The 20,661-nt window shown below is 40.5% G+C and overlaps 1 protein-coding gene across 5 annotated transcripts in view; it reads left to right on the top strand.

Moving 5' to 3' along the window:
• Positions 1–20,661, top strand: part of grin2bb (glutamate receptor, ionotropic, N-methyl D-aspartate 2B, genome duplicate b) — a 136,019-nt gene that overhangs the window by 53,860 nt on the left and 61,498 nt on the right. The gene's annotated exons all lie outside the window — the stretch shown is intronic.

Here is a 20,661-nt window from a genome sequence, read left to right as displayed (position 1 = left end):
CGCTGCCTGAATCCATTTTGCTCTCTGCTCTGGTCAGCTTACCTTTCATTATCTCGTGACATTTCTTCTGTTTTCACAAGCTGTATGGTTAGGTTTGGGCAAAAAACGCACAGTTAAACAGGTGATTCTACAGAATCGGTGCCATTTGTAGTTGAGAAAGAAACAATTACATTAACAATGTAAAAAAAAATGATGTGACGTGACTTAGTAGTGCTTAGAAATCAGTTTTCTTATCTTAACATCAAATTTAGGTTAATATTTTCTGAAGCATGACAAACTTGGATTTAACCACATAACACTGCTTCTGTAATTTAACTTTTTATTTTTACAATAAGTTTATGATTATTTCTTTTAGTTTAGCTGTCCCTTACAAATTATTGCAGATTCTAATTAAATATAAAAGAAAAGAAAATACGTCAAACACCATCCGTTGGAGGTTGCGGTGAATAATTGGTCATCCAGCTCAGCATTTTCTCTTGAAATGTGCTGGAATTTACACAGCTTTGTCACATATTGATGTTATATTTTGTTTATTTAATACAAAAATGTAACTTAACAATTTACAGAGGTTTAAAATCAAAGGGTTAAATAAACCTCCACTTTTCTTCTAGTCCTGCACCTTATTTGTCTCTCTGCCATTTTTTATTTGCCACTGTTGAACCTGAAAATATATAAAACTCAATCACCTCTTTATATATCGTTTGATTTTATCAGCACAGAAACATAAATCATGCAGCTGGATCGCGGGAGGGTTGGAGCCTATTCCAGCTGTCATGGGGTGTGAGGCAGCGAGAGGTCAATTTACCATAACATGCTAATATTAGGGTGATATTTGTGGACTGTGGGAGGAAGCGATAGCCCCACAGAATCACAAGAAGAACATTCAAACGGCCGAACAGGAAGTGTGCTAAATACTGCACCACTGCGCTGCTCTCTGGGTCAAACAGTGTAATCTGTTGCATCGTGAGAAGTTGGGGATATATTTCACATATTTCAGTCTCTGCTGTGTCTGCCCTCATTACATTGCAGTAATTGAATTCGTTTTAAAACTGACAGGGTTCATGAAAAAGTGATTATACTTTATAAAAAAAATCTATAATCCATCTATTAATGCTCATATGTGTCTCTCCTATTTTTATTTGGCACACCAGTCGCTTCTCCGGGCCACGTGATAGCTGGGGTCAGGTCTAATTATGTCTCGTGCTCGTTTGGATTGGTGGGATATGGCCCAATCAGCAGGCAAGCTCCCATGTGTCAGTGATTAATTACCTGCGTTCTCCGCTGTGCTAATGAGCTTAATCAACTCCTCATGAAGGAGCTTTCTATTAGCAGGCTGGGCCAGAGGTGATGCTCCCTACCCTCCACCTCCCACCCCCACCCCCTCCACCCCGTCTCATTGTCTTACTTAGACTTGCGATGTCTGACAAGCTCCCCCCGTTCATGTTTTATTTTAGTCGGAGATTGCTACGTGGAGCAAAAAACCTACATTCTCACCTTTATCTTCTGTCATTTTTTTTATTATAATGAACGGCTTCCCGTCTTTTACACATTTGCTTTGCAGACTTGATTTAATCTGTTGTTCTCTGCCGTCTTCTCTGCCACTCCGTGTTAGGACAAGGCTTTGGTCTTGACTGACATAACGTGAGTGCTGCCGGAGCGTCACATGTAACAGTGGGAGATTGAATCAGACAATTAATTGTATCTCCCTCTCGGTGCACACAGTGGTGATGGAATGGTGGAGAAAGCTTGAGGCAAACAGTGGTTTTCTGTGCTTTCAAAGGAGCCTTTGTGTTTCTGTGTGTGTGTGCGTGCTGCAGGGGTTTACTGGGCATTACATGTCATTTGGTGTGTGTAAGTGTGTGCATGTGTTTATATGTAGTAGCGAATGTATTTGTGAGACAGGGAGATTAATTTGTTCTAATTAGACATTCAGTTGATGATTATGTTTCAGTAGCTAGTGGTGCAGAATTGAATCCATGATGGAGTCTTTTAGAGGAGATAATAGAAACCCTCTGGTGTTTTAATGAATTCTGATGGCAGAGTGCTGGTTGTAGGTTTATCACATCTGGTTTACCATAAGAGAGGAACTCGTAAGGGGAAAAAACATTTTAAATCAGTGTTTATAGCACTGTGGAGTCTGAACTTTCTTCTAATTTCCTTAAATAGTCTTCAGGAATAGTTTTCCAGGCTTCGTGAAGGACATTCAGAGCTCTTGTTTGGATGTTTGTTGCCTTTTGTTTAGTTCTCTGTTAAGCGTTAAACACACTGCTTTAATAATGGAGAGGTCTGGATTGTGGGGAGGCCAATCCATGACTAACAGTGCTACAAGGTATGTTTTTCTACCCAGGTATGCTTTGACTACACTGACAGTGTGTTTGGGACCATTACCAGCTAGATTCTTTCCACATGGTATTGCATGGTGGATCATAAATCTTAGGCTGCTGGTAACTGCATAAAGATACAATTTAAAATTGTCCTTTGTTAAGTTGTCCATTATGCACAGACACAACAGTGGTTTATCCCTTGAATTAGGTGCCTTTCTTGTGCCTGAAGGATTCCTCGCTCAATGTTAAGTGGCTTAAAAAAACAAGAAAGCAAACAATACATACACCTGAAATGGTACAAAGACTTAACTGAAGATGGGTGAAAAAGCAATCAGTGTTGAGAGAAAAGCTTTAAAGACCTCCAGAAAGTCTGGAAAAATATTGCTTAAGACCACTTAGAACAGACTCTGAAGCAGAAGTGCAGAAATGAGGCGTGACTGAAGACCTTTGCACAGTGAAGCACCTAACTACTTACACTCTAAACAGCCCTCTAATATATCCTGTCTTCGTGATGGTTTAGTTGAATTGCTTTAGAGAGGGCTTGATGGATGTGATCTGGAGGCTGATGTTTGGGGTGGCTTATTGAATTGCAGCTGTCTGAGTACACAAAAGCACTGCACAGGTGTACCTTCCTGTATTTCATTCAATTTCAGTCTTCAAAAGGGGAAGTAAACAAATGTGAGCATTGCCTGCATTCATTCAAATAATGAGCTTTTTAAGGGACAATTTAAAGTTTGATGTAAAATCATAAACCCTTCGAATATAACACAACACAAGGGACTTTTATTCTCTGAGTGATAACTGAATGCAGCCGCCTCCTCTGAGTCTGTCAGCTGTGACCTAGCGCTGCTCGCTTAGCCAAGTGTGAGCCATGTGGCACTCTTCCTCAGCCAGTGATTGAGCCTTTTTCTCTCTGCTTAGTGTGTGATTTGAAGATGATGTCACTGTTTAAAATGGTTTGGGTCTACTCCTGCCTCTAGAGGGGAGGATTACAAATCAATACAAAGTTGTTCTGAGTGATCACCTTTATCATGTGATGAGACATTTCTGTCCTGTGGGGAGTGGTCTCTTCCTGGATGCCACCGCCTCTGTTCCTCCTGGAAGAGACACAAGAGAGCCCTGAAAGGTTGGATGAGTATGAAGTTGATGGTGAATCATGTGCTACAGCCTTGCTGTGGTGCATCACCTTTCTGAGAAACTTTAGGCTGGATTTTGCAGCAGGTTGTCATCTGTGAATAACAGATCCTGCTGCAGCTTAATGTCTTAAAAATGATCAATTACCTTTAAACACTTTATAACATGACTTCATATGTTTACTCTATTACACACTTTAATTTTGACATAGCAGAGGGAGTGAGTATTGATAATCCTGTTATTCTTCTCAGAATAGCTAAAAAATAGTTTGTCTCACTACTGGGGATAATAGAGATATGACTCATAATTTTGTTAGTATGACTGTAATTTAGGATGATCTAAGAGGACCAAGAAGGGAAGGCTTAAATGTACTGAAACCGAGACTGTGCACAAGTCTTTAGCCACCCCTCATGGCTCTCTGTTTTGCTTAAAATGGATGAACCAGTGTCGTGTGAACAGATAACCGACAACTTAGCAAAGAACCAAATTGAAGTTGTGTCTTTAGGCTCTTTGTTACTAACAGTCTGTCACAAAAACACATCATTATCTGAATGAATGAATCTGTGATGAATGTCAAAGGTAATGTAGTCCGACAGGCAAAGTGCTGTTAATTGAAAACTTTGCATCTGCTAGTGTGGTGTACAGTGCGTTCTCAAAAGGATTTGAGAAACCTGGTCAAGTAAAGGACAAAAGAAGAGGTGGCAGCTCTCTGAAAGGTCAGACTGTCTACAACAGGTGACATGTGTCTGGAAATCATGTCTTAAAACAGGAAAAAATCCACCTCAGATCTGACGCAGGACCTGACCATTCATTAGATCCATCTGCTGTCGGCTGAAACCTCAGCAGAAATGATCTCAGTGTCTTTCAAGATGTCATTCTTTAGAAAGGGAAACAGAGAGCCTGAGGTACACAAGAACTGGATGAAAATCGGTAGCGACAGGTGTGATGGAGTGATGAAACCAAATTGAAAATCTTTATTCAAATCATTGGCAGTATGTACTGAGATCAGGAGAGTGGTATGCCAGTGCTTGTAAATGGCTTATAGCTGCATTTTAGTCAGTGGTGTTAAAATTCATGCAATTATGAAGACAGGAAGGTACCGTCAGATTTCTATCCACTGGGTAATAACATCTGGAAAGCATCTGATTGGCAAATTAATTAAGTTTTCAGCATGACAATGAAAAAACAAAACACTGAACGTAAAAGCATACCTGACAACAAAATCCTACAATTGATCGCTTAAAGTCATAGATTGGCCTCCCAGAGCCCAGACCTACACGTTATTGAAGCAGTGTGGGATCATTTTATTAGAGAACAGAACAAAAGGCAGCCAACATCCAAAGAAGCCTGCAAAACTATTCCTGAAAACTACTTAAATAAATTAGAAGAAAAGCTATTTTGAAGAATAAAGGCAGTCATACTGCATTAAAATCTGCACCACTGCATAACACACAACATAAGCGCATTAGAGTTGTAAAATCTCTGTTTTTGCCTCATTTGCTGTTTTTCCCTGTATGTTTGCGCATTTCAATTAATTCCCGCACCTGCATCCTATTGTGATAGCAAATTGTGAGAGGTAGCTTGAGACTTTTGCACCGTACTATATGGTTATTTTTAAAAAGTCATTCTGCAGAAATCATGTGTTTTCTAAGTAAACAAAAAGGTAATCTTATAGGTACGTTTTGACCAACTGAAAACTCGCCTGAGGCATTGTACCAAATGAAAACATGGAAATAAGTGAAAAAAAAAAAGATTTAGTCAGTACGTGATTGAAGAAGAATAAAAATCGAACTTCTTTTAGCTGTAACATTGTAGTCAGAGCTACTTAGAAACATATAGTGAGCTATTTTAAAAATATATATATATTTTGAGGGGGAAAAAAGGGTCAGTGTGCCCCATTTCTGTTTTCTGGAGCTCTGCTTGATGTTTTTAGCCGCAGTGCTGAAGTTGGTTAAACTGCTGTTGATCCGTGCTGGTACAGCCTCTTACGCTGCCGTCCACTGTCATTGACTCGTTCATCACCGCTGTCAGCATCCCATCAGTAGAGACGCATTATGGTGAGAGCTGAGCTTTTATTTCTCTGTGTGGAAATCTGAAATTTCAGCACCAGATGCTCTGAATGAAGGCATAAAAATCAAGTCTCACTCGTCAGACATGAGACTCTTGCAGACTGCATCGGCACTGTCGGTTCACAGAGGACTCGGTTTTATATTTGCCATATTTAAGGCAACACTCATTCGAATAAGTGTTTATAAAGATAAAGAATAATTAGGTGACAGCATTAAAAGAAATCATTTACAAATTAATTTAGATTGTAGGGACCACATAACCAAGGATCCTGCTGATGGCAGTCGGTACCTTTAGGCAGAAGTGTGCTGTTTGTTAACCAATAACAGCTTTCTGTAGGGAGCTGATGCACTGAGCCTGCTGTAAGGCTGTAGCATGTAATTTGCAGATGTGTGAGCTTTACTCAGCAGGTGGGGAGGAAGAAAGGAGCTGCCTTCCAGTCACTAGTGGGAGACTTAACATATAATTATTTTTGGATCCACCGTGCTTCCATGTATACATTCTGATGCAGTTTTGTAAAGACAGATTTAGTTAGAATAAATATCATTAAAAATCTTTAAAAAGGGTAATTCAATCCAGATTCTTCAGTAGAAGAGAAATTGTTTTCAAAGAACATTTGATTATGTTTTTAGTTGTTAATAAACTTGGTGGTAATTACTAATAATTATGACTACAATTGTCGTTCTAAATTAATATAATCTGAAGCCTGAAGATGGGTTGTGGGAACTGAAATAAACGGGTTCATTTCTCTTCTTTCACCAGAAAACAGGGTGTATTTGCTTTATTATATATAATACGGCATATACACAGTATACAGCGTAAAACACATGTAATGCAGCACACCTGTGGTCCTTTTTAGACACGCCCCAGCATTCTGCAGGTATCATTTTTAGACAGATGCTCTCAGCCTGCAGGTCAGTTTAAAACAGTCTTGCAGAATCAAAGCTTGATACGAGAAAAGAAAAAAAAGTGACCTGGCACTGTTTTTCTTCACTCTGGCATTGCCTCCACTCTAGCTGATTCCCTTGCAGGAAGGGATTCGATTTTCCCCAACCAATTACTAGAAACTAATATAAGCTCTTGAAGCCAATGGCAGCATTTGTAGCCATGCCAACATACTGAATTTTAGGAGTATAGGAGCGGATTCATACAAAACAGTTTAGATTGGTTCACCATGAGCCTCCAGGATGGCATTGGATATTTAAAATATCCTGGTGGAGGCACTCCACTCAGCAAATTTTGACAATGGTCTTAGCCCTGCTTTAGTTGAGTCACGATTGGGTAATCATTACTCCTCTTGCGGCACATATAGGACAGGAAACTGCTACGCCAGACGTCCACTTCATTGAGAGGACTTGAAGGTGGCAAACTGAGTGAGCAAGTAGTCACAGTTTTCATTTAAGCTCGTTCCTAATTAATCCGTGCTGTCACAAATATACAAGTGGTGGATGGAAGAATCTGAAAAAAAGTCTTTTCTGCCTGTTTAGGCTTGTTGAACAGGTAGATGTAAAGAAAGCAGAGCTTTCATTTCCACTTGAGCTCAATGTCTGCCCTACAGACGCTGCCCTTTTACTGTCTGTGGATGCCTTAAAGTTGAATTGGATGAAACTGTAGTTAAAGTAGCTATCTGGTGGTGAAATTCATATGAGACAGCCATCTACTGTCTTCCCCCACAAGCCTTACCGAAGGCCCTGTGTTGTGTCAGCCATCCACATCCTCAGCTCACTTCCTCAGAGGTGTTTTTGGGGAAGAAACTGACCTCACACTTACACATGAGGATACCCTTCTAAGTTCTGTTCACAACTCTAAAAATGGTTGACCTTGGAACATCAAAAGCTGGCACATCACACTGGGAACACACCCAGTGGGTCAGTAAAAACAAAAAATAAAGACCTCTAAATGTTTCCTCGCCTGGTGCAGAGCACCCATTTAAAAGCCCGCCTCGATGTCCTTAAGTCGCTCCACATCCATTTACATTTCCATCCTGAGGACTGCACATGGCTGCTCTGCTATGCCTTAATTTAGAAAGAAACATTCCATTAACATTAATATGAGGTGGCACACGCACACACACACACACACACACACGAAATCTGAGGAGTGTTGGAATACGCCGCGATACACATTCGTTGTATGTGTATCCTTCATGTAGCCTTCATTCATTTAATTTTAGACTCTATGTAAGGACGTTGGTTTGACAACAACAGTGACCATCTTTTTAAAAATCTGCGTGCTCGCGTGTGCGTGCTCGCGTGTGCGTTTGTTGAAGCCAGGGGGAGAGTAAGCGTGTGTAGTCTTTGTTAAATCCCACAGCGAGGGGGAACATTGCGACCCAGGAGGTTTGCTTGGACCGTTCTGCTGTTTTCTAACATGGAGTGGCCTCTGGTACTTCTGCAAATGTTCCCAAAACAGTGTCGAATTAAACCGTCACTGTTAATTACAGCAAAAAGCTTCATTAGGTTACTTGTTAAGGCAAATGTAGACAAGCGCGCTCTCAGTCATCTCCACAGCCTCTCTTTCTCTCTCTAAGCTTAAAAAGAAATTTGTCACTATGTTTTTTTTTTTTTTATTTAATTAATTTAAAGAATATATATATTTGTACATTTTTTGTTTAATTGTAATAAATTCTTATTTCTTTATTTATTTTTATTCTTTTATTTATTTTTTCGTTTCACTGACTTGAGCCAGTAGCATCGGAGTTGTTCAAGCATGCACTAATGATTACATTATATTGCTTAAATTACTCCGTTATGTTTACTCCTACATAATTATGCACATGATAGGGGACCAAATAGAAATCAGCTCTTTACACCAGCAGCGCTTAATCAGTCCAAGCCAACTTTTATCAGCGCTAACAATGTTTAATGAAGACATTCTTAAATGATAACGAGTTAATGAATGTTGTTTTTACTCGCCGTCTGTATGTTTTATGATGTCAAATGCTGCCTCGTATCCAGACGATGGGTTTGTAAAATAACCCATCACCACCACCGCCGCCATCACCGTCATCATCATCGCTCCACTGGCAGTTGTGGGAGTGAATCATATTTCAGCGCTTCTGAAATCATTTCCTAGACCCAAAATAGCAAGGGTAATTCAATCAGAACATTATGGGATGTTTAAAATGAAGTGTACTGAATGGAGCCGAGGATTAGACGTCGAAACAGGGTCATTGATAATTAAACAGCCGAATATAAGATTAATTAAAGCGCCGTGTGTGTTTGATTAAAAATATGATGATGAAGCAAGCTGGGCTCAAACTGAGAGATTGACAGCGGCGATGGCGGGCGGCGGTGCTTGGGATGTGCGGAGGAGAGATAGACAGAGGGAGAAAGATGAAAGGTGGTGAAAGACGAGTGTGATGAAGTGGAATAAGCTGAGTGTTGGAGGGATGTGTGTGCACTGCCACTTGTGCACATGTTTTGTGTGTGTGTTTGTGAGCCCTCGTCTCTGGGAGTTCTTAGGGTTTGCCTGTTTTCTCAAGCGAGACTCTACTCTTGCTCAGCCTTAACGTCTATTGCTCTCTCTCTCTCTCTCTCTCTCTCTCTCTCTCTCTCTGTCTCACACACACACTCACTCTCTCACTCTCTCTCCTCTTTGTCTGCCTCTCTTCCTCTCTGCTGTCTCTCTACCCTTCAATCCTCTCCCACCAGGGCTTGTTGAGCGGTGGGCCGATATGTCGCTCTTCCTCTGCAAATCTAATTGGAGACAGGCTTTCATTGGCATGACATGGAGATGAGTTGCCAAATCCTTTCAGCCCTCCTGCTAGAGGCTCTCTCTGCTCGGCTCTTGTACAGTGCCGCGCGCTGACACAGAGGCTGCAGCCACAGAGGCGGCCTCGACTCCGGCCACGTATCCAGAGAAGTGTCTGTGACGATCTGAGGGGAAAAAAAAAAAAATCAAACGCACCCAACGCCCGCTGTCCTGATGGGTTTAAATCATGCAGCAGCCACTTGATGCTGTTCCGGCAGACATAATTCATTCATACGTGTAAGAATGAGAGGGATAGTTGCCATGTACACACAGATGAGTGTGCACATTAAAAATACTGGGTATCTCTGTCGTCTGCTGGGTCTCGAGTGAGTTCAGCGAGAGTGCGGAGTCACTGACTTAACTGTAGGTTATGCTCACATGTTAGGCAGCAGCACCTCAGGGAGCTGGAGGAATCGCACACACACAGAGGTTTGTGTTCGTTATCTGGCTCTCTGGTGTCATATCTACCCAAAGTTTGAATAATGCCTCTCAAGTGATTCCACCAGCCTTCGTCTTCTCTCCCCCCCCCCCCCCCCCCCCCCCCCCCCAATTGACACAACTAACTGTTGCAGACTCTGTGGTGCTACACCTAGGCCTTTTAGAGATTCCTGTGGTGTAGCCAAAACACCAGAGCCGTGTTTAATGGGAAAAAGAAGCTTTGGCATGATACAAAACGAGCAAGTGTGGTGATTAGTGTGGGAAATAAACAATTATAATACAGTAAATGGTCATGACATGCCACAGGAGAAGGGGAAAAAAAGGGATGGGGCGGTAAATGTGCTGCTTTTATTTATTTATTTATAATTAAATTGCTCAAGAGTACAACTTTTATGGGCTTTACACGTGCTCTGTGAGTGTGAGAGAGACAATGATGGCAAAATTAAAAAATAAAAATAAATAAAGCAAATTGAGCACCAAAACAGTTACCCTCCCATTTCTCCACAATAAACGTACCTCAGTGCTTTGTGGATTTTTTTAGGAACTACAGAAAAAAGTGGATGTGGTAAAAAAAAAAAAACAACAACTTGCATACTAATCAAAACTTTTTTTTAGCAAGCTGTTTTCTTGGTCTTTGAGGTGTATTCACAACTGGTCGCGACATCAGGTAGATTCACATTCAGTTTGGATTTTTTACACCCTTCCTAATGCAATGCCAAAGGTATTTTGTGTCTCCTCCCAGGACTGATTCAGGGATTGTTGTTAGGTGAATGTGAAAACCACCACACTATGGAACCACTAGGCCTTCTTGAGGTTTATAGTCTATAAATGTAATTTAGTTGTCTTTGGGAGCCATAATGTCTGCTGGAGGGCTCTTTACTGTTGTTACAGTTTTTCAGTAATCTACATCCTGTATTGATTTAACAAGCGTTATTAATCCCATTCAACATACAGTTCAGAGCAATACCTAAAAAACAATATATAAATAAATCTGGCAACTGTTTGAGCTTTTATGCTACAAGTGATTTTGTGTTAATACAGATCAGGACGAGTTCCACTGTGTCTTTTGTGGATCTAGGGAAAGCTGATGATAGGGTGCCAAGAGAGGAACTGTGGTGCTGCATGAAGGAGTGGCACAGACGTATGTGAGGGTGGTGCAGGGCATGTATGAGGAGAGCAAGACTTTGGTGAGGTGTGCAGTAGGAGTGACAGATGGGGTTCAAGGTGGTGGCGGGATTACATTGGATGGGCTCTGAGTCCCTTCTTGTTTGCAATGATGATGGTGTCACGGTCACCGAACCTCTCTGCTAATAAGAGCTAAGCCTTCCATCTGACGTCAATCCAGGGGCAACCAGAGCGAGGCGCTGCACATACCAAATGATTGAAAAACTTTGAATTCAGGTGTTCCAATCACTTCCTTGTCCATAGGTGTAGAAAATGAAGCACCTAGGCATGCAGACCGCTTCTACAAACATTTGTGAAAAATGGGTCGCTCTAAGCAGCTCAGTGAATTCTAGCGTGGTATCGTGACAGGATGCCATCTGTGCAACAAGTCCAGTCGTGAAATCTCCTCACTACTAAGTATTCCACAGTCAGCTGTTAGTGGTATTATAACAAAGTAAGAGTGATTGGGAACGACAGCAACTCAGCCACAAAGTGGTAGGTACACGTAAAACCACAGAGCGGGGTCAGCGGATGCTGAGGCGCATAGTAAGCAGAGGTCTGGGTAGAAGAGTTGAGGCTATTATAGCTGCAAAGGGTGAGCGAATTGTAGAGGAGGGATAGTGGACGCATTGGACAAAGGATGTTGAATAAGGAGCTGACAGGTAAGAGGAAAAGAGGAAGACCACAGAGAAAATTCACGGATGTGATGAAGGAGGACATGCAGAGGGTTGGTGTGACAAAAGAGGATGATCGGGGTAGGGTGAGATGGAGGCAGATTATCTGCTGTGGCGACCACTAAAGGGAGCTACAGGAGATGCACACAGGGAAGATAAATCTTCCTCTTTCACAGTCACATGCAACCATTTATGCCACTATCTATGCTGCACTCAGTGCAGCCTCTGATGTGAACAACTCTAAGCATGTTCATGATATTTAACCTGGGTCATAGATCCTTTCACATATTTAGTCTCCAGTGTGTAGACACGGTCCACACCCCATTTTTACTATCCAACCACTCGTTACTTAACGAGCTGTATTGGGGTGAGAGGCAGGGAACACCCTGGGCAGGTTGCAAATGTATTGCAAGGCTAACAGAGAGAGACAGACGACCATTCACACCTATGCTGAATTCAGTTTCACTAATTAATATAATGCGCAGGTCTTTGGACTGTGGGAGGAAATTGGAGTACATAAAGAAAACCCACACAAGACAGTCCTGTCCTGTCTTGTGTGCTGGCTCACCTCTCCACCTTTACTGGATTTGAAGAATTTATAGTCAACCACAAGCAAGCAGCATTAGTGCATTAGCACTACACAACGCTCATCAGCAGGGTTATATAGTCAAAATGCAACAACTATGCTTCTCAGCCAAAACGTTTTGTGATGACATAACAGTGTTTTAGGTTTTCTTAAACTTCGGATCAAGAACCTATGAACGACTACATAAAAACAATGTGGTTTTATTTCCCTGTTTTCCACATCCACCGCTCAAGCTGAGCCCACTAGTGTTATTAAAAACCAGTCATGTACATGAAGCCCTTTTCGAAAATTTTATAAAAAGACAATTTGAAATATTAAAATGTCTGTTAGAAAAAGCCTCAATTTTGAAACTTTTTAACATGTTAATGTCAGTTTAATTATCTTCTACTAATTATCCATATCCATTAATTCTATTAATTATCATATAATCATCCATCAGTGGTGAAAGTGATGGCCACAGACTAGAAACGCAAAAGCTTCTTTCTTCTTTCTGTCTAGAATAAAAAAAACGTTGTTTGAAAAATGATTCATCTGCTATTGTTATTATTGTAAGTGGCCTGTTTAATGGGTGCAAATGGAGAGCTTGCAACAATAACTTCAGACAGTAGGGCTTAGTGAACAGTAGACTATGATGGCAGTGTATATAGTGTCTTCAGTTCATTAGAAATAATTGTTTGGTTTTATCAGTGTGAGCCTCAGGTGTAATTGCTTGCTGTAATTTGTCCAACCTGTAGACATTCTCAATAAATCAGACACCTTAAATTAGACATTGGAATTCATATCACACACACGCACACACACACACACACACACACACACACACACACACACACACACACACACACACACACACACACACACACTTGTGATTTATAGAAAAAGAGACACAAAAACAGAGCTTGAAAATTAGGTGACAAGCCGCTTTCGCAGGCTGTCGGTCAAGCGGCGTGTGATGCAAAATGACAGGCAGGGTAGCAGGCGGGCAGAGAGGCAGGCTGCCTCGGTAATGGCACACACACACACCTGCAGCCCACAGGACACTTCACACCAATGTGAAATGAACTAATGGAGCTGCAGGACATTATGTAAAATAGACGACAGAGAGGAAAAAGACAGGGCAAGGTCAAAGGATTCAAGAGAAAGGGAGAGCGAGAAAAAGGCGACACTAATGCCATGCGAATAAAGAACAGAAATTAAATTGGGGTGATTAGGATAAGAAAGAGAAAGTAGAACGAGACGATGATTAGCTGTAATCTAAGTAGCAGAGAATGAAATAAGTAGTGCCCTCACAATCCGTCTGAATGGCAGGTTTGGTCTCGCGAGTGATTAGACCATTCTGAGCCCTCTTAGAAAGTAGGAATCAGGAGAAAGGCGATACCAAGACAAAGAGGGACTTTAAGGAGAAGGGGGATACTGTGTGAGTAAGTAAGTGAGAGGAAGTGACAAAGAAAGATAGGGAATGACTAAGTAGCTTCGATGTACATGAGAGGTGGCGGCTGCACAAAAAAGAGTTAAAGAGAGGAAATGTTTAAAGGTGAGCGAAGCAAAGTGGGTCAGTTTCGCCAGAGCGCCACTTCAGCTAGTTATCTGTTTTTGGTATCTGACCTCACAGAGGGGTTTGGCCTTATTTGGCAGCCCCATTTAAAGTGGGATGTGTTCTTGTGGTTGTGTTTTTTCTGCACACCTTTTAACTAGATTAGTAGATTGGTTCTTACTCCTATAGACTGAAAGTGCTCATGTAAGACCGTCTAAAACAGGGATGCAAAGTCATTTTACCTGCTGGGCCACATACAACCCACTGTAAGGTGAAGAGGGCCAGACCAACACAAACATTACAAATAAGGTTCTGGTCGATCATTGCTCAGACTGTCCTGTTATTATATATTTAGAGTATAGTTTTTTCATTGATTCTTAGTAAATGTCCTTATGCTTTTGGTGTAGTGTGGGTGGCAATGGGCGGTGGGGGTCTTTATTATTAGGAAAAAGCTCTAATGCTTATAATAAAATACAGTTAAAACTTCAAAATTTATTCACTCAGTCACATTTTCTAAAGCTGTGAAGTGGGCCAGATTGGAATATTTGCCGTGCCCATTTTGGCCCCTGGGCCTTATGTTGGACACCTGTAATCTAAAGCATTAAGACCTTAAAAGTTCGAACCTTGAAATAATTAATTTTCTATTTTTTTCTGAATTTTTTTTGTTTTGTTCATTCCCTGATTCTCTATCCTCTGATAAAATAAAACAAATATAAATATGAATTTGCAAATATCAGTTTAGATTTGTGTATTATTTGCTACATATGGCATTTATTTATTTTGCAGTTTATTGCTTAAAAATATATTCTGCAATTTATTTAAATTTTTTCAGGGAGAAAAACATCTCAAAAACCTTTAAAAAATCATGTATCAAATGTAATACACTTGTTATTACCAAAAAATAAATACATAAATAAATAACCAAAGTTGTGTATAGTTGGAGGAGACATAGGTGTAATCGTGAGTCTCAGTTACGTCAGTCTCTAACTGTGGGGCGGCAGACGAAATATAAACAACTGATAAAAAGTGTGAGGTGTGTTTGATCAGTCATATAATATTCTATGTGTTGTATTTGACACATTTCTGCCTTTTAATTATGCTTACATGCTCCTCTGTGTTTGGTTTTGCTGATTAATTTAATATGCCGCCAACCTGCCGGGGCCTGCAGATGAAAATTAGCACGTGTGGCTAAATGTGGTATATTTACACGATGAATTGAAGTGCTAATGTTAACTGATATGCAGGGTCAAACATAGACATAGTTCACAGATGGATGGATCCAGGAAACACACATTAAACCTGTACGAAATTATTATTATTATTATTATTATTATTATTATTTATTTAAAAAGGAGGCTCTCATTCTTTTTATTTATTTTTTATGCTTCATATTTAATTAATAGAGATAATTGTACAGTTATGATTGAAGGTCAAAAACCTGTTTTGAAACCTCTTTAGGGCCATGATTAAATCTCCAGCATGTTATCTATTTATACGTTTGTTGGCATAAAGAAGAACATTCTGAAAATCTAACATCTTATAAAACAGCTACAGCATTTTTAAAGTGCAGTATTTAAATATTTTGTCAGGTTATTAACTTACACAGATTTTCAGAAAGCACTTGAATGAATAAACTGCTGTTGGAGTCCCTAATTAAAATCTTTGTGTCCTTGGTAAGTGCTGACATTACACTTACCGGCCACTTCATTTGCTAGTGGCTGGTTGGATCCCTTTTCAGTCTCCCGCTCCACCGCATGCCAAAGGTGCTCTGTTGTATTGAGATCTGGTGACTGTGGAGGTCATTTGAGTGCAGAGAGCACGCACAAGAAGCCAGTTTGATGTGATTTGAGTTTTGGCACATGATGCGTTATCCTGCTGGAAGCAGTCATTAGTACACAGTGCAAATAAAGGGACATGGTCAGCAACAATACTCGGGTATTCTGTGGTGTTTAAACACAGTCAGTTGGTATTCCACGCACCATTACACCAGCAGCTATCACGGTTCTGGGTCATTTTGACCCAGCATTTTCTGTTTCTTATATTCTTCTGTATTATGGTTTGTATTCTGATTCTCTTGTTATGCTTTGTCGATTATTATTATTATAATTCTGTTTCAGTTTATTCTGGTTCAGGGTTTTGTTCTTACGTTTTGTGTTTTGCGCCCTTGTGTTTAGTGTAGGTTTAGTTCAGTGTCAAGTCTGCGTCTTTGTGAATTGTTTCCTGTTTTACTTTGAAGGCCCATGTCTTATGTCAGTGTTCTAGTTTTGCTTCCTCTGTCTCGTTAGGTCTAATTTCTCCCAGCTGTGTTCCCACCTGTTCCTTGTTCCCTCATGTGTATTTATTGTGTGTGTCCTCCAGCGCTCAGCGTCGCGTCGTACCCTCAGAATCGCCTGTGTGTTCTTGTCTTAGCATTCTCAGTTTGGTTTATGTTTTGTTTTGTGCCAGCAATAAAGCTGAGGTTCTTTGAGTTTGCCATTCAGTCTCCAAGAGTCCTGCATTTGGATCCTCACCTCTGCCTGCCCGCACACACAGCCCTGACAGCAGCAGCCTGAACTATTGACACAAGGCAGGATGGATCCACTCTTTAATGTTGTTTACACCAAATTCGGACCCTTCCATCCGAATGTTGCAGCAGAAATCGAGACTCACCAGACCAGGCAATGATTTTCCAGCCTTCTATTGTGCCATTTTTATTGAACTGATCCGGTTAAATAGCTCACTAAACAGTATATGGTTTGTGGGAGAAGAGTTCCCCCACATTTGTACTCGCAACTGTCTCAGAAATCTTGGAAATACCAAATCCCACAAAATGATCAAAACATCCAGCCCTCAGTGCATCACAGCAGCGCTGTTCTTTTTACTCTTTACTCAGAGAGAAAGTCTTTAAGAGCGGTTCTTCAATATGAAATATCATTTTTAAAAAAGCTTTGAGCTTTGTAGTTTTGGGGATTTTTGGAAGATACTGCTAATACAAGAGGAAACAGTGAACTCGTATTGTCAGCTGTTGGTTAATACACTCCAAGAGCATATTTATTTAGGGCACGGTCTACGGCATCCATGCTCTCTGTAATGACACCTCAAGTCACGTATTTCAATAGTGTGTGTGTTTTTTTTTTTAAACAGCCTCTAAGAACAGAAGGCACGGCAGAATGAGCTGTTTCAAATTTGGCTACACGAGCAACGCGTGTTAGCAGGTTGACATCATCCTTCGTTTTGGTTCACGCGAACCATCGCCGATAATAAAAAATTACATTATTATAAAGAGTATCGCCAGCCTCATCTGTTTAAAGTGAGGAAGTGTGTGAAAGAAGAGGGTAGTATAATGTCAGGTAAACCACATGTTGCACTCATCCACACAATCCATTTAAAACTCAGCAGGTTGAAGCTGCAGTCATCAAACAATGATGGATTTTGATGGAAGTGTGAGGTTAGAGATGAATAGTGCATTAGCTGCCGGTCATGCGTGAAAATACCTTCATTATCGAGTTGAGTGTATGAACTGTCAAAGCAGGGAATACGCCAGGCTTCAGCCTGCTCACACACACAAATGTAAACACTCGACTTTTCTACTCATTTCCAGCGTTGCCAGCCCCTCCAACGTCACTTGACACTGCAATGTTGTTAGCATATAATCGCAGTGAAAGGTAGGTAGTACATCCTTTCTCCCCCTCTGGGTAAGAAAGTGGTGGAATAGGGAAGACTGGCTTTGATGTGGAGTGGAGGTCGTGCACGTAACCCGAGCGCTGCTCTGCTTCCTGCATGACTAACATGTGCATATGCAGGTTTATATAATTAGTCCCTGCATGGGTAAGATGTTCCACAGGGGGCAAATATAAGAAAGCACAAAATACTGAATCTCCTACTTTAAAATTGAAGATCGTGTGAAGCGAAGCAAATGAGCGCTAACTGATTAAAAGTTTTCTTTTCTTGGTGCTGCTGTGAATTATGGCCCAACATTTCACACCAGTTTTAGCCACAGTTTATCTAAAATGACAAATAAGTAAACAAGACAGAATTAAAAAGCAATGTAACTTTTTTTAATCAATCCAAGTCACAGGAGACCTTTGTCTACAGTTATGCCTGTAACATCTTTTTTTTGCCTTATGTTGGACCAACAAACCCCAATAAAGAGAGCTGAAAAAAAGAATAAATAAGAACATGGATGTAAGCTGGTTTTAAATATGTACTTTTAGCTCAAGCCTCCTTCCAGACTGCACCTAGCAACCAGTCATTTGTGGACTGTAATTTTGAAGACTTTTAATTTATTGCCATGGCCATCTTTGTTTAGTAACCAAATGGATCACATTTTAATCAGAAGTAGAGATGGGGAGTTATCTGCTAACAGTACCAGCTGCTAGCCTTTGCTGGTAGATCATTTTAAGTTGGATTCCAGTGAAATTTGGTACACAAGTTTGTGTTTACCATTTACCATCACATCCCAACTCTCACCTGTTCAACATGTTGCTCTCTGGCAGGTGTTACAGGTTTCCTGAAAGCAAGACAAACAAACCCAGCTTCTTCTCAAGTATCATGACCTCTCTCCCTCAACACCACTACCACCTCGTCTTCCATTTCTCCTTTACCTCCTTCCTGCAATAATTTCGCTCTTGTGCAGTATCACAGCCAATAGAGCAATATCTTAGATCATCAGAATCCTTGTTGCAATAGTGTCTATTGTCGGTTAAGTCATTGTGAAATTGCAAAATTCTTGCAACTCACTTTTTGTTGCCACATTACATGGTTACCATACCTTGCGTAGATGGGAATTGATAAGAATTTAGCAATTTCGATTCCATTATCAATATCACTTATTGATTTGATTCTCTTATCGATTCTCCTTGTGTTCTCACTGGCTCTGCTTTGTGTAACCACTATCATTAAGTAGCATATCAAAGATATTACATTCCTGCAAATTAATTCTTGCTGTGTGGTCAAATGTGTGTGCATGTTGGGGGTATTTCTCTGATTTTTTTGGAGGCTGCAGCCTGACTGCTCATCAGTTTGTTGCCTGTTCAAGTTCAATGTCTGGCTGCTGGGCTGGGGTCAGGGTAGCATTAGCAGGCTGTCTGGCTAACTTAGCATTATCATGCTATCTGTGCAGATGATTGCAAGGAGTGAAGTTGTGTTTACAAAATAATGTACTTATTTCTGTCCTGGTTGCAGTTTGCGCTTTACCATCACAATATCATTTTTTTGTGCAATAAAAATAAAAGCAATGTCCATATCCATGCTGAAGACTACACCACTGTTTTCCTAATCCTGCACTTGAACTGAAATCAGCTAATTGTAGTACAAGTGCAACCAATAAGCAGGATCATTAGGCCAGCAAACTAATAGTTCCAAGGAATTAGCGTTCTGGGAACTGGTTCTCAATTCCCATCCCTACTATATAATATAATATATAGTACTATTCTAAATAGTTAAATGCAAATGACTGCATGTTTGTTCTTTATTTTTCTTTTTGCATCTGAAGGTGTAGCCTCTCTGCAGTTTTGTTATACTTTGCATAATAGCAATAAAAGACTTCTAAGTCTAATTCTAATCTCCTTGTAGCAGCATTATCACGCTTTCATTTGCAGAAAATTTTCTTTTATGCTCAAATACTGTCAAGATTTCCGTTTAAAGGTGGACTCAAATACAGACCAAACCACAGAGTAAAACAAAAAGCGAGCTTTATTAAAACCTGATCATTAAAGTCCACAGAAGCAACAAAAGGTAAACAAGTCCAGAAGGGAGAAAAAAAGCCCCAAATAACAGACAACACACACATTTAGACATGAAGCCTGGAAACGCTGAAAACGGACACAAGGGAACCGGGAAGTACAACAGACGATCCGGCAAAGACAAAGAAGCAGACGGGAATATTTATACACAGAGGGCTGATTAGGTAATCAGAAACAGAAGGGCAACAAGACGCTAGTGAAAACAATCAGGAGGCAAAACTTCCAACATGAGAACACAAAGCTAAACTGAAACTCAAACACAAATGTGTTCAATAAAAATTGAAAGCGGAAATCAAAGATTTAAAAAAGGAACCGTGCCAAATACCTGCAAACCTAAAGAGATTTGCCTTAATTGTTATTAGTTATTAGTTGAAAGCTGGTTATTAGTTAAAGCTGGCATGCTAACAGGTTAAACTGAGATGAGGGCATGGTCAGCTTTTATAATAACAATAATAAATTCTATTTTTTTGGCACCTTTAAAACACTAAGGTTCACCTAATACAACATCAGAATAGCAAGAATAATAGGAGAGATTAAAACCTTGGAATAATATGTGAGTGTAAAACATGTCAAACACTATGGTTATAGTTGACCCGCTGATGTGAATAGATGAGCTTTCAGCTGTGATTTGAACTGTGTAATAGAGTCTAGTTGATGGAGGTGAAGTGGAGGTGAGTTCCAGTGCAGCTAAAGGCTCTGGCACCCGTGGTGTTAAGTCTGAAGCGAGAGGGGCTCAGGAGTGGAGCTTAGGCTGAGCAGAGAAAGGGTGTGAAAGGATGATGGAGGTCTGAGAGTTATGGAGGGGGGTGCCATGAAAGTGAGGAGCAAAATGTTGTATTGGATTTGTTAGGGAAAAGTGAGTGAATGAAGCTGGATCATCATAAATGTAATATGATCGGGTGAGTTCTGAACCATTTGAAGTTGATTAAGAAGTTCTGAGGGGGATAATCCAAACAAGAGGTGGCCAGGGCGCGACCCAGAACTTGTGAGGTGTTGAGAAAGAAAAAGGGCGTAGACTAGAAATGTTGCGTAGTTGGAAGGAGGCTGAATGTGAGACATTATTGATGTTGGCGGTAAAGGAGGGAGGATTCTCCGAAATGACTCCAAGATTTCCGAAATAAGCAAAAGTGTGGACTGGAAAACATGTATAGAAACAATATTGAGTTTATTTTGAAAGTGAGTCTAAGCATCAGTGTCTTACACGCATGTTTTAAAGAACTACTGGTAGTTCTTTATACAGCTTAAGGGGAGATTTTAGTACCTT

Source organism: Neolamprologus brichardi, chromosome 6 (genome assembly GCF_056152115.1).
Source record: "Neolamprologus brichardi isolate AB-2024 chromosome 6, ASM5615211v1, whole genome shotgun sequence".
NCBI classification, from domain to species: Eukaryota; Metazoa; Chordata; class Actinopteri; order Cichliformes; family Cichlidae; genus Neolamprologus; species Neolamprologus brichardi.
Note: the sequence above shows the minus strand (reverse complement) of the source record. Positions and strands in the feature narration are given on the sequence as shown.